This window comes from Cupressus sempervirens, chromosome 11, assembly GCF_028749045.1.
Source record: "Cupressus sempervirens isolate cs-2001-9-10 chromosome 11, ASM2874904v1, whole genome shotgun sequence".
Lineage (NCBI taxonomy): Eukaryota > Viridiplantae > Streptophyta > Pinopsida > Cupressales > Cupressaceae > Cupressus > Cupressus sempervirens.
The window spans coordinates 586,996,896-587,012,914 of record NC_143128.1 but is presented as its reverse complement, the minus strand read 5'-3'; positions in this window follow the sequence as shown (position 1 = coordinate 587,012,914).

Sequence of the window (16,019 nt, the reverse complement as noted above, 5' to 3'; positions counted from 1 at the left end):
ATGTCTATCAAACTGCCATGGTCTACCCAACAATAGATGGCAAACATCCATCGAAATAACATCATAGAGAACTTCATCATGGTAACTCCCAATTCTGAATTTCACTAAACATTGTTCACTTACCAGGACCTTATGATCATCTTTTACCCAAGCAATTCGATAGGGTTGGGGATGTTTCTCCCTCTTGAGCTTTAGCTTAGAGACCATCTCTTCTGATACCAAGTTATCAGTGCTACCACCATCAATGATCACGTCACAACATTTATCCTCATACTTGCATTTGGTACAGAACAAACTCCTCCGTTGTCCTTGTTCAATCTCACCACTTAGTAGGACTCTTTCATTTACCAAGGTCTCTCCTCTTTCTGCATCCTCTGAATGTGATGATTGTGCATCTTCATCCACATGAGCAACCCTAGCTTGGCCCTCAGCTCTCCTATCTATCCTTCCTTGTTGTTGAGGGCATTCAAAGGCATGATGACCTTCTCCATTGCAATGGAAATAAGTACCACAAAAGCCTCCTCTTCCTTGTCCACATCCTCTACCTCTTCCTCTTTGATTTCCAAAGTCTTGATCATGGGAGCGGTTGAAACCCTCATTCCTCTGGTTCCTACTAGTACCCACATCTTCATTTTTCTTTTGGGTTTCATTGCAACCTCCAGATGATCTACCACTTCCCCTTACTCCTTGACTGCGCCCTCTTTGTCTTCCTTCAAACCTTTTATTCAGCTTCTCTTCAACTCATAGGGCAACCTGGTATGCCTCTTCAACACTGGTCATTCTTACCAAACTTAATTCCTCCTGGATGCTAGGTCACAACCCACTGATATAATGAGCAACCTTCTCCTTATTTGCTTCTGCATGCCCCGCTCTAATCAAGAGTTGGTAAAATTCCTCTGTATATTCTTGGACTGATCTTCCTGCTTGCTTTAACCCATGCATCTTCTTAAACAAATCAAGCTCGTAGTCCATAGGAATGAACTGCTTCTTCAATTTGTCCACCATGCGATCCCATCTTGTGATCTTCTCCTTTCCTCTTCTATTTCTTTCCAATTGAACCTCTTGCCACCATATTTTGGCATGGCCTTTTAGTTTGGCCTTTGCAAACTTAACCCTATCTGGGTCCCTGATATCCTCATACTCAAAGTATTCTTCCAGTTCATTGATCCAATCGATCAACTCATCCTGAAAATACACCCACTTCAATTGTGGGTCTTTTCCCAAACTTTGTAATGGCCCTAAAAAGGCTTTCCTCTACATGATTTAGAACTTCCCCATCAAATTCCCCTTCTGGTCCAACTTCATCTTCTTTGTTGTCATCTTCACTTTCATCACCTACGGCCACAGTTGCTCCTCTACGGAGCTCCTCCTGCAATGCTTGTACCTGCCTTTGGAGGGCTCTAACCTCCTCAGGATTAACAGCTCTAGCCCTTCTGCCACACTCTCTTCATGGAGGCATCTTCTTAACTCAAACCCACAACCACACAGTCTTGGTGCAAACTGCCTCACAGTCGGCGCTCTGTCTGCACACTCAGGAAAACCTACTCTGATACCACTTGATGGGGACACAGCCCAAGAATAGAATGGACACAATAGAAATGGGAAATTGTATTAACTAAAAAATAAGCTAGTACATTCAGTACAGAGAAAATAAACTTCAAAACATGCCCTAAGGGCTTACAATATCATAAATGTGGAGATAATTTCTCCTTTCAGTACCTCCTCTCAAACTCCACTCTAAACTGTGTTTTACAATGCTAGAAATCTCCTTAAATAGACCTCGAAGGGTTAAGGACTAGGAAAAAATTCTAGAAAGTGCTAGAATGCATCCACCAACCAAATAGAAGGTTCCAGAAGCTATGTTAGAAGTTGGCACAAATCTAGAAGAATCCAGAAATGGTAACTGAACTTCTGGGAGGCATAACTTTTGAACCGTAGCTCCGATTGACAAACCGCTTAAATTTTTAGAAAGCTCTTGAAGTGCTCTATAGCCCTATGGACCAGCTTCACTTTTCCCCCATTTTTTGGCCCTTTTTGAGGTCATTTAATGCCCCTAACCTGACTTTGAAGCATTCTTAGGAGGTCTCCACAACTCAAAAAACTGCAATAACTTTCAAACCATGGGGCCTTTTGACTTGATTCTTTTTCTAGAATTCTCTAAATTATAATTACATTCATCTAGCCAATTTACACCTCCTAGTTCACGAAAATGATGGCTCAATTACATACTCCTATTTTTTCAGGATTTACACGAACACTGATAGTGGAACTATGAGAGTTGGAACCTTTATTTGACCCAAATAGGTATCCAAAAATGAAAACACATGAAACAGAAACTAAGTCTAAGTATATTTTTTTGGGTGACATAGGATTGCCCTTATACCTCTGGATGCTCCTGCATCATTGCTGCTCTCTATTGAATATCTATAGATGTATCAGCAGCGCTTACTATCTTCTCCAATCTATCCAAAACTGAAGTTAAAATCTTTTCAATTGACTTAATTGATTTCTTCTTTTCAAGGAATTTAAAGAAGATATAAGATTGTGTGCTTCATCTTCATCATTTGATAGTACTACTGAGGTGACCACTACTACTTATGTAGGTGTTGTAGAGGGTTTCACTTAGCTTTTTCGATGGGCACACTTGTAGTAGCTACCTTCGTGCTAGTTGACATGGTTTCAAATTTCTTTTTAGAAAATTCTTCTTCTTTCTTTTGCTCTTGCTCTTCTTCTTCATCAAAAGAGCTACTGTAGTCAACAATATTGCCAAAAATTACAGAGCCAAAATCTTTGAATGGATCTTCACTTCTATCCATTATTACATTTATGTTATCTACTTGGATGGATTCACTATCAATGGTGATGTGTGGTGAATCACTTGGAATTGAAATTTCAGCTAGTTTCTCATAACTGTGAGGTGGGCTAACTACTACCATAGTAGGGCTTGTCTTCTCTAATTGCGCACTCTCCTTAGACTCCTTAGGAATAGTAGACATGTATGTGACTATTTCCTTTTGAGTTTCCACATTCACCTCTTCATAATTTCCTCCCATAAGAAGAATAGATCTCTTCTTATTCCTTAGCAAGGGTGTTATTCCTTTCAGAATTTCCTTTAACTCTTCCTCATTATTTACTATACATGGATTTTTCACCATATTTATCCTTATTTTCTTATCTTCCTCAATTATTCTACTTTTTCTATTTCTCAGTATATTATAAAAAATCTTCAAGGATTTGATCTTTTATGCTATCAAAACTTTTATCTTTCTGAATCATGTTTCTAACTACAATTATTTTTTGTTTTCTCCTATCCATATTATTATACAAATCATAATACTTATTCAATTACACAAAATTATTGTCATTAATAATTTATTTATTAATATTTTCTACCTTAGGCTTCCATGCTTTCCTTCCTGCTGAAGTCTCTGCTTCCTGATCTACTAGCTCTACTAGTCTATCACCAGTCTCTTCTTCAGATTCTAAGGAACTAATTTGTAAGGTTCTTCTCCTCTTACTTGGTCCACTTATTGTTTTCTTGAATCTCTTCTCAGAAATGGGGATTTTCATGTGCTTTTTTTGCATTAGTCTTGTGGACTTCCTTGGTGTTAGCACTTTCTCTATTTTCTTTGGATTCCTTAAAGGTTGTTGCTGCACAACTACTACATATGGCACTATAGGTGCTTGCACACTTGTATGTGCAACTGTGACCTCTTCAGTAGGTCTAGCCATTACAATAGGTGCAGGGGTTAATAGTTTAGTTTGACCATTAGCCTTCATCTCCAAGGCTATCCCTTTCACCTCTTCAAATTCCTTTCTTGACATCCCTAATTCTTTTAAGACGGAATCAATTAATTTGTCTACTTTCTTCTTGGTATCCTTGTCCATTAGATTTGTTTTGACTTCTCTCATATTTTCAGCATATGTACCCCATCTAGGGCATCCAGAATCAACTTTAGAGTGTAGAATTATCTATGCATAGCCTTCAAGTAGTTCAACACTCATTTCGTAACCCATAGGTTCAATGAACTTGACTCAAGGAACTACTACCTCCATGCATGTGAAATATGTTTCTACCATGAAACATAGTTCATCCTTATATTTTTCTATCAACACAGGAGTTATCATATATCTTTTCTTCATTTCAGCTTGGAATGATTTCATCATTCTATCAATATCATTATCCCTAACTATTTCTTATTTAGATTTGTAAGCACAAGTGATAGTTTTCATTTCACACTCACTTCCATCCCAATTTGAAATACAAGGAAACTTCTTTGTTGCATAGAAGAATATATGCATCAGTAGGGATTCAACCCTAAAGACTGCATTACTAGACTTATTGATTTTTGATATGTTATCCAACAAATAAGTTTGGATAATCTCACATAGATTGACCTTTTCACCTTTTACTACCATCACATAAGCTATGTGAAGAAATGTGGTTGGGACTTAATCTATCCTAGATCCATGATTGAACTTATAACCCAAAAAATTTCTTAGGAGTCTTACTCCATCATCTTGAATGTTGTTAATCTTCATGTTTCTACCATCAAAACTTGTGTTGAGATTTGTTTCAACTAATCTATGCACATTCTTTATGTTCATGGGATTGCATCCTTCATTGCTCAAACATGCAACCTTGTGAATTAGGTCATTATCAATGCATATAATCGAATCTCCCAACCATAGAAGGTCATGATGAACTCTACTCAGAATGATTCTTGTCCATTCTTGGTTATCAAAGTCCATGTAGAACATGTGCTTAACTAGGTTAAGTTGTTCTAGGTATGCATATTCTAGTTTCAATGACAAATCATTGTTGCACATTCTCTCCAATTCCTTATGAATCTCAGTATCTCCTATGATTTCTATTTTATAGTGAATATAACTTCTTATGTCCTCCACATTAAGAACATTTTTTGGTACTTGTGAAAATGCTCCAATGGGGTCATCAAGTAAGGAAACAAATGGGTGTTTCTTGAAGTTATATCTAGGTTTATCACTAGTATCAAACACTTCTTTTCTTGCCATTACTGAAAATATGCTCAACAAATTCAAAAAATACCTTAATTTCACATTTTAGGGTTTTTAGTGATCATGCATATCTACAAATTTCTTCAGCACTTCAAATCTCTCTTCAACCTTGCACTTAAGATTTCGCACAAGCAAATGATGTTCGTAAATCAATTTGCATCCTTTAAATCTTTTGCAATCTATACTTTGCATTAAATGCGTATCTACCACTAGTTTAAAATATTGTCTTTGTATAATAGAGAGGTCATTTTTTGTATATCCTCATAATGATCATATCAAGCAATGGACACTTCACTGTAGACTTTTTTTAGTGTCTAGTGTATACTACTAACTATGCAACTTGTGGTATTATCTCTAACATCAATTTTAATTAACTAACACACTGTTTGACTAAGAATTCTTAATGTAGGTAGGATGGATCATAGAAAATAAGTGACTTTACTATCTTATCAAGTACATTAGGATGTGCTTCTTTCTAAACTATATGAAAACTTCTAGTTTCTTTTGCATTTAAAAATGTTTCCTTAAATTCTTCTATCAGCTCCTTCATTTCTTCCTTTAGACTATCATCATTTCTTCTATTATTCCTTTTGTAGTTCTGATTCCTATTAGGTTTCTTCTATCCATTATATAGAACTTTGTTGTGTGTCCAAACTTATTACATAACTGACATATAGGTGTGTTCCTTCTTTGTTCATTATTCTAGTTGTCAGGTGCTCTACAATTCCTTGCAATGTGTCCAAGATTGTTACATGTATAACAAACAATTTGACTTCTTTCTCCACTTTCATTGTTGTGAGATCTTTTTTTGTTGACTGCATGCTTAGTGTTCCTAAACATTCTACTATTTGTATTATCATTATCAAATTTACGTTTCTTACAATCTACTGCATGATGTCCATATCCATGAAAATTATGACAATAAAAATTTGAAATAGGTTTAAAAGACTTACCTTTGCAATTGTCTCCAATATGTTCAAGTTCATTACACCTGGTATGAGATTCCTTTCTTTTATTATCCTCATCTTGATTAGATTCTTTAGATTTCTTAGAGTATCATTCTCTTTGTCTTTAGATGTATCATCTATTTTGCTTATGTTTAGATCCTTATTGACTTTAGGAGTATCAAGTTCTTTTCTCTCAATAGATTTCTTGGTAGATTGTCCAAGGAAGAATCCAAGTCCAATCTTATCATAACAAGGTCTTTGTATAGATGTTTTTTCTTTAGTCTTCTCATTGCTAGTATATAATTTAACAAGTTGTTGTTTGGTTTGCACTACTTCACCTTTCACAATAGTGTTGTATTTCTCTAATTCTATATGCTCCAACTTGATAGATTCTAATTCAAATGTTACTTTGCTTAACTGGGATCTTAGATCTACATTTTCAGCTTTTATTTCAAAGTCATTCTTTCCTCCATTTTTCTTAAGGCTTAGCTTGAGTTCAACTATTTTTAACTCATGTTTTAAGATCTCATTTTTTTCTTTAGATTTTCAATATCATCATTACTAGTTTTCTCACTAGGTCCTTTTTGCTTCAGGTTATCTATCTTGTCCTTTAGTTCACCAATATAAGCTTTTGCATCTTTATATCTTTCTTTTAGGCCATATCTTTCATTAGTAAGGAGATCAATTTGTTCAAGAGCTTCTTCAAGATTCTTGTTCAACTGTTCCATATATATAGGGATCTTACTCAAGCTATTAAGCCTCTTCTAAATAACTAAGCTTTGATACCAATTGTTAGAAATAGATAATACTTAGAGTGGGGGTGAATCAATATTTTCAATCTTTTTGCCCACAACTGGATATTCTTAATTACTTTGCCACATGCATAAGAAAGTAAACTAATAATGCTAAATAGTATAAAGAACCAAACATAAAAAGAGCTCATAATACCATATTTTGTTAATTAGGGAAACCCTAGCCAAGGAAAAACCCCAGTGGGGATGAAACCCACAAGATGATTCACTATATAAAGAATTTGGTTAAGGATATTGACCGTGTTAGGATTCTATGAACAATGTATAGTGTCTTGAGTACCTATAACAAGACTAGGCCTTGTTAGAAGCCTTAACCCTATTAGGAGTTGGTCGATCACATACAAATGTGTGCAAGAAGAACCCACTTCCCTAACATACAACTATACAATAAGTTCTTCAAGAGAATAGATATACATACAATAATGGATCACTTCTTGTACTTTGCATCACACATCATAACTTCACATTACACTCTAACTTTGCAATTGAATTTTTTAACTTATATCAATCATATTAACAAATTCTTCCTTGGTCAGCTCACATATCATCCTTATAGTCAGCTCATTAAGATTTAATAATTGAAACAATTCTTCAATTTGTACAACTCAATCTACTGACTTTCTCTATTCTGCACTATGAGGTAACTGCATAGGTATTTCCTTCATAACTTGAACGTGGTTTCTTGTACAAACATGCACATTGGTATGCATCATCATAGTGACATCATGCATCTATGGTTAACTGTGCAAGAGAATATTCCAAGGGAATATTTTACTATCAATAAATCTCATCATGTTGTTGTAACATTGTCCAATACTTAGACAATTTTCTCACAAACAATCATAACTATATTGCAAAACATATGTTGCCATAAATGGAAACCACATATCTCACCTTATTTAACTAATTGGTCATATTGCCAATAATAATAAACCTCACTCAACCCATGCTAAGTGACTTTCCTCAAGATCCTCCACAAAAATAATGTAGACCAAGAAAAGTGGGCAGAGTTTGCAAGAAATTTTACAAAAACATATCATAGTAGATATTTTTTTAAATAAACTAGCCATAACTAGTTAAATGGATATAGTTGTTGATTTGTTGGGTTGATTATAAATTCCTGTAGAGCTGTCATCAAATTAGGTACAATAAAATGAAAAATCAGTTGTTCCCAGCTAGTAGGATCAAATGCAATTTTCCAAGGTAATAAAATTGCATATGCAAGGAATTGAAGAATAAATTCAATTAAGAGTTGAGTGTAAGGAGTTGAAGAAGCAAGTTCTACTTCTATATAAATTCCATAATCATGAGGCTCATTCTCTTGTAGAAGCCTCTGGCACAATGACATTACCTCTAAACCATGCAAAAGATGTTGAAGTGGTTCACAACCTTGAAACACTCTCATAAGCATTTGATATTTGGACTATAAATTCTCAAGCACACTTGCAAGTGATTCCAATGTCATAGTACCTACCACAAAAATTTTCTAGATTCTATCCAATAGCTCCCATAATATCCTCTTTGTTGTCTACTTGTTGTTTCTACCATGTACTCTATTTCTAAAACCACTCCTCTTTCTGTTTCTAAAGCCACTCCTTCTCCTTCACTCTCATGAATTAAATTTTGATTATCAAACTTCTAAACACCTCTACCTTATCTAAAATCAACTTCATATTGTGTTGTAACTCTAGCATAGGTGTTTTATCATCGATAGCTTTCATTTCAGCATTCAAGTTTTCAAGATTGGTCAACACCCTCACTTGCAGACCTCTCATGTCAAGCACTTTCTGTACTATTTCAACACCATATTCTTGCTTCTGAGCTATAGATCTTCAGGTGCATTTTTTTGTAAAACATCAATTTTGTTGAAGAATTGTAAACTCTTAGAAAGTGCATTGTTGTTTTCATGTATGTATGTATATATAATAATGAATAATAATAATGTTTTCATGTATGTCAAAATAATAACTAACATTACCATTGAATTATATAATAATGAAGTAATCAACCTAATTAATCAGAAACTACACCAATTTAAATGTTGTTTTCAATGTCATAGTACCTTCAGATGCATTTTCTTGTAGAACATTAATTTTTTTGAATAGTTGTAAACTCTTAGAAAGTGCATTGTTATTTTCATGTATGTATGTATATATGCATGTATATATGTGTGTATGTGTATATATGTATATGTATGTATGTATACAAAGAGATCTTACGGATTGTGGATTATGGATTATAAACAAAAAAGAAAAGAAAAAATGACATTAATAATTCCCCATTTTTTTGATTGATTATGGAGAGGTGTATGTGAAAGAGGGTGGAAAGCTCCAAATGAGGGGGGAGAGCTCTGAACGTTGGTGGAGATCAGTGGAGTTCTAGGATTTTTTTGTAGTTCCTTTGTGATATTCGTGCCCTTGCTCTATGATTTTCTTCAAGGGGAGAAGAGGTACCTATGTAAATGTTCTTTTCTTTTCCTTCTAAACATGTATCTCCTATTCATATATAATAGCTCTGGTCAGATTCAAGGATAACTAGTTATTTTGATTGTATGCATATGTACATGTATGTATGTACATCAATTCACTATGTGAACTCCTTTACATGCATAGACACACACTTGCATAGTACTTGTGATAAATTAAATTAATCATTCATGTCTTCAATTTCCACAAGCAATTATCCTTGCATTCAATCAAATTTATTCATAAAAAATTAAGTATGCAAAAATATGTACTTACAGATCTTATATTATCTCTTGGTGTGTGAGTAAAGATCTCATGCATAATATTGTCTAGGTAATGATCTGATGCATTCACATTAAGTCATATTAGGGTTGAGTAGATGATCTATTTATGTTGCTTCATGCTTGTGTTATTAAACATTTTGTTTAACATACTCAGTAATACTAGAATTATTCTTCTACAGCTAGTACTCTTGTTTATTTTATTTAATCTTATACATTTAAGACTTATTTTTCTTAAAATTAAATTATATATTTGTTATCACTAAAACACAAATACAAATCTTTGATAGTTATCATTTTTAATTTCAAGATCTTCATATTTAATGTGAAGAGTTTCCACTACTAGACAGTGGAATAGCCACAATGAGGATCCACATAGCTCATGGCTTTTTCCACCAAATTATATTTTTATTCTAATTTTGTACTTCAAAAATATAATAGGTGAATGTTCTTATGATTTTTCATATATTTAATAATTTTTAGCTTGTCATTTGAGGTAATTTTATATTATGAGAGATAGACGTCTATCATAAGGATGGGCATGCCAATTTTGATCATCCCACTTTCAAAGTTGATTCCCTTATCAAATTAATGAAACTACTTGCAACTGACACCCTGATTTTTTGCAACTTTCCTAAACAACCATTCAAAAACCATCTTCCTCCTACCCCACCATCTAATCTTCTATAAGTCTCCCTCCTCTAAAGACCTCATACATGGAGCCATTATCATCATGAGTAGACTCACTCTCCTCAGCTGCATTCAATTGAAACTATTCATACCAAACTAAGTATGCATAGATCTGTACATACAAATTATATTATCTCTTGGTGATTAAATAAAGATCAAATACAATTTTCCAAGGTGATAAAATTGCATATAAAGATGTATGTATGTATGTATGTATGCATGCATCCATCTCATTGCCATGTCCTTGTGATTAGCTACTGGGGGAATATAAAGAGATACACGTTTATATATTAGAAGGAAAAAAATGAACATTTACATAGGTACCTCTTCTCCCTTTGAAGAAAGTTGCAGAGAAAGCACTACTACATTTGGGTCCAAACACCACAAATTTCACCGCCATAGCAATTTGACCCCAAATGTTGTAGTGAGTTGCAAAGGGCACAAAGATCACAAGGGCATGACATGGAAATGAAATCACAAAGCAAGGGCAAGGAGATCACAAGGGCATGACAATGAAATCCTAGATCTCCACCGATCTTCACCAAGGGCATGGAAATGAAATGTAGAGATCATAAGGGCATGACAACCAAATGTAGTGATCACAAGGGCATGGCAATGAAATATCCACCAACATTCAAAGATCTCCACCCTCTTTTGCATGCAACTCTCCACAGTCAAAACAAATGGGGAATGATTTATTTCATGTTTTCTTTTCTTTTTTGTTTATATCTAAAATCAACTTTACATTGTTATTGTAACTCTACCATAGTTTTCTGATCCTTGATAGCTTTCATTTCAGCATTTCAACATTCAAGTTTTCAAGTTTTATCTTCATTATATATTCCTTTCTACCCTAAAAACCACTCTGTTACTTCATTAAAATCATTACTTGAACAAAGTCAATGATAAAACAAATCCCATATTCCAAAATCCAAATAATAAAACAGTAAAACTCGCTCAACCCATTCTAAGTGACTTAGCTCAAGATCTTGTAGAAGAATGATGTAGACCAAGAAAAATGGGTAGAGTTAACAAGGAATTTTAGAAAAGCATATCATAGTAGATACTTTTAGAAAGAAACAAGCCATAACCTAGTTAAATTGGTCAAGTTGTTGATTAGCTTGGTTGATTAAAAATTCCTTTAGAACTATCATCATATTAGGTACAATAAAATGAACAATTAGCTATTCCTAGCTAGCAGGATCAAATACAATTTTCTAAGGTGATAAAATTGCATATGTAGATGTATGTATGTATGTATATATGTATGTGTATATATAAGTATGTATGTATATGTATGTATGCATATGTATGTATGTATGTATGTATGCATATATGTATGTATATATGTATGTATGTATGTGTATCTATGTATGTATAGAGAGATCTTGTGGATTGTGGGTATTAGTGGATATCTAGGATTTCATTGATGTGCCCTTGTGATCTATGTATATGTATGTATCTATCTATCTATGCATGTATGTGATGACATGAAGAAATAGAAGTCTTATTGGCCCTTTTTGTGGACATTTGTCTATAACATACTAAATTTTATCATCTTTTAATATAAATGTTTTGAACTTTTGATGTATAAAGTATGGACATAGGGCATAAAAATGATAATCAGAATTATATCTAAAAAGGGGTTCATTTTGTGGTAAAAATCTTTTTTCATGAATGTTTGATATGGGTAGATCTTCTTGCAGCTGAAGAGATTGCAAAAACTGTTAGTTGAATAATTAATGCCTTTTCTTTATAAATTAATAAATGTAAATAAATGTTTACGGGAAGTCTTGTGTGTATTAAATGTTGATCATAGGAATACAAGCTGAGTGGGATTTAATCAAAAACAAACTGTGAAGGAATAGAGCTAAGGCATTGATGGTATTAAAGAGAAGCATTATGATACCATTGCAGCTAGAAGACTTGGCGACAAAGTCAGAAGGGACCTGTTTTAATGAATAACAAAGAGAGACCTGATAAAGTAGTTGAGCAAGGAAGCAAGCATCAAAGTGATCAGTTAAACATGCAATGCATGATACCTAGATTCCTAGAAGCTATTTAAAGTCAGATAAAAGAGTAGCTCTAGCATTTGCTATGATCTATATTTGTGGGGAATTTAATGGATAATTAATTGCATGCTTGCAATCTTAAGTTGTGACTGACTTTCCTTCATGAGGAAGTCATAATTATATGAGTTTACTATTTTTCCTTCCTTTTAAATAAGACCTCTTCTGTATCTATGAGGTTAGGTAGTGAGTAGACAGACAGAGTCGATAGACATCTTGTTGTTTTTCCCAAGTTATTGTAATACTGCATATTTGAATGAATACATGACTTTGCTGAGTTTCTACACTTTTATCTGAGCTTATCTTTCCTTCATTATTTCGTAGGGGCCCACGTGGAAGGTGGAGTTTACTTTAGTAAGTAGGAGTTAGACTCAATTTTTTAAGTTAAGATTAGAACTATTGTTCCTGTGGCCACTAGAAACAGAACTAGTCACTGTTCCTATAGCAGTAGGTGCATAGATGTATGGTTAAAGAATTAGAATTTCCTTCCAAGTATTTGATAGTTGTCTTTCCTTTGGATAAACTAGATTTCCTTAATGGTTATTGCATTCAAGGTAGTAGTGACTTTTAGCAAAAACTAGAGCATATACTTTGCAGACATCATCTCAAATTCATGCTCCCGGATTGACATTTAATAAAAATCAGCATAGTAATTTGGTAGTAAGGGATGTCCAATCCTACAACTAAAAAGGTGTTATATTGATTAGACATATTTTTGGCGTCGTTGCTGGAGATGGTGTCAGTCTAGTATTTACTATTGAGTCATTTAGTTTCATTTTTAGCATTCTTGCATGCATAGAAGAAGAGACCACCTTGGAAGATTTCTTCCCAACTTCAATCAAGAAGAGCCTTTTTATCCTAACCCTAAAGAAAGAGAAGAGAGAGAAGAAATAGAAGAAGAACTGTTTGAGAACATATTTGTAGAAGTATCAAAACAAGTAGAATCACTGACCACATCTAAAGAATCCTTCCATTTGAATAATCTTTTTGTTGAGCCAGAATATCAAGATAATCCATTAGCTCTAGTCATTTATCAGCCACCACTAGGACATCGACAAATGGAAGCAACTCAGCCTATCTTTCCCTTTCTTATTCCTCCTTAGCAAGGTAATCAAAATCTGAAAAATATACTGTCAGTTGCCCTGCTTAAATTCTATGGCCTTATTACTGAAGATCTAGAAACTTTTCTCTTTGAGTTCAACATCCTTTATCAAAGTTATGACTACACAACTGATGCCCATAAGCTGAAATTGTTTCCATCAACTCTCAAAGAAGTCACTTTGAGATGGTTCATGAGTCTAGGTTCCAATGATGTGATAGATTGACCAACTACGAGTAACCTATTCCTTAATAAATACAAGGAATATTGTAGAGGCCATGATTTGAAAGGAGATGACATTTTTAAAATGTCACAAAAGGAGGATGAGACTTTGGAGGACTATGTTGCCTTGTTCATGTTTAACCTACAGTGCAACACACAACATCAGTTGAACAAGGAGTCCCAAAAGCATCTCTTTCTAAAAGGAGTGCATGACAGGTAGGGATGACTTTAAGGAACCCCCCCCCCCCCCCCACCCCCCTTCCCAAAATTTATAAAATTGTGGTGAATCACATGTCATTTGGGTGAAAAAAAATTAATAGTGTTGGCAAATTATGCATCAATGGATGGATATTTGGTGGCAATTTTTTTAATAGTTTAGACAATTTTTATAAAATAATGGCAATTATAATTTTTGTTTTTAATAAAATTATTAATATTGATGGCGAATTATGTTTTGAAAAATGGATATTAGTTGGCAAATATTTTAATAACTAATACCTTTTTTATAAAAAGGTGGTGAAATTATTTTCCAAATAATTGAATTAATTTATTTGTTATCACGAATGGTTTTCAGAAAGTTATAGTTGGTATGGCTATTTTCAAAAGATGGGAAATAAGTAGCCTAACCTAACATACCAACTTACATTAATTATTGGCCACTACCACTGTAATTATGTTAAATGTATTATTTGAGAAATCAGACCGTCTGATGATCCAAGATCAATGGCTAAGGTTTAATTTCGGCCAACATTTCTTGAAGGAAGAAGAATTGTCGAGGTAGTCACTGAAATGTTGACACGTATCAAGGTAAGTTGTATGTGGAGTACAATGCACCCGAAAAAAATTAAATGCCATGCCATGTCTGGAATGAAGCCTCGACCTTGTTCAAGTGTCCAAAATGGTGACACATCTATGTCCAGCGTGCATCACTTAAGTTGCAGGAGATAGTATATTGATGTCTTGTCACTGTTAATTACAATTTACAATTGGCCTTTTCCATCGGCAAAGTGGCTTCGCACTCATTACAGGACATGGCATAGTCCACTAGCAGTAGTACTATTACTATTAGTCTTAATTACAATTGGCCTTTTCCATCGGTTAAGGGGCTTCACACACATTACAGGACAATGGACGGTATTAGTGTTTAATTACAATTGGTCTTTTCGACACGTACTTGCAAATATATTCAAGATTTGAGAATATTTGCTAATTTAATGTAATTGAATTGGCAGTCGAACAGAAACAAACAAATAATCCCTGGCACCTTGCCCACCAAGCTTATGTATAGGCAATTGAGCTACTTCTTTCATCATTGTTCATCTCATTTTTGGTAGTCGATAGGTCTGGTTTGTTAATTGTTTGTTAATTGTTTGGTGTTAGTTTGAACTTTGCAGTAAAGATGGACAACCCTATTCACCTGAGATGCATTTTGGAAGAGGAGCAGAAGGCCTTTCTAGCTCACATTCTTGAGGAAAACCTATTGTCAATTTGCAATGAGGTTGTTCTATGCTCTGGTGTGAAGTTTGTTATTGCTGCTGTCAAAACAGTTCTGGAGTGTGAGTTTTTGAAGAATGAGAATCGGTATTGTGTCAACAATGACATTGCGTCACAATTTCTAGCCTCCCTGCTTGACCTCAGAGAAGTAAGGGCCGAAATTCTGCTGCTCCAGAGGAATATTTTTAAAGTAGTATATTTGAGCGATGACATTGAAATTGTCACTCATGCAGTTTTAGGAGTGGGGATCCCTTGGATGGGTGAAGTCCACAAGCTTCTGGAACCTGGCCCGAATGTGGTCCTGCAACCATTTTTACTAGGTTTGACTGCTGGGTAGTTGCAGCACCATAGGAAATGCGCTAGAATTGTGTTGAATTTTCTTCGAAAATGGTTTTTCCTGGATGAAGTGGAAGATGGCAACAACTGGCTACAAGAATTCGCAACCATGGTCAATTCTGGTGGTTTCTACAACGAATAGTATAGTAGTTCTAGAGTCATGGGTTTTCCCCCGATTTTGTAAATTTGTAAATTTCAAGAAATATCAATGAAATTTCTCAAGTTTCAATTCCATATAAAATTGTATTGCAGTGTTTTAACTTCTTATGCTTACTTATGCAACATTGCAATATTTTGCATTTTTTAATTTTCTATTGAATTGTTTATAAAAGCCTATGTGAATATAAAATATTATTAGTTCCTGCCAAAAGCAGGAAACTAATGGAATCACCTAGTTCCATATTAGTTCTATAATCTAAAAATTTCATTGATATACCAATGTTTGCAAAAGGTTTATTAATTTGCATTTTTTTGAAATTTAAAAATACAATTTTTTTAAAACTTTATTGGTTCATGATGAAAAAGGTAATGAAAAAATTCAATTTTCTTCATAAAAAATACAACTGT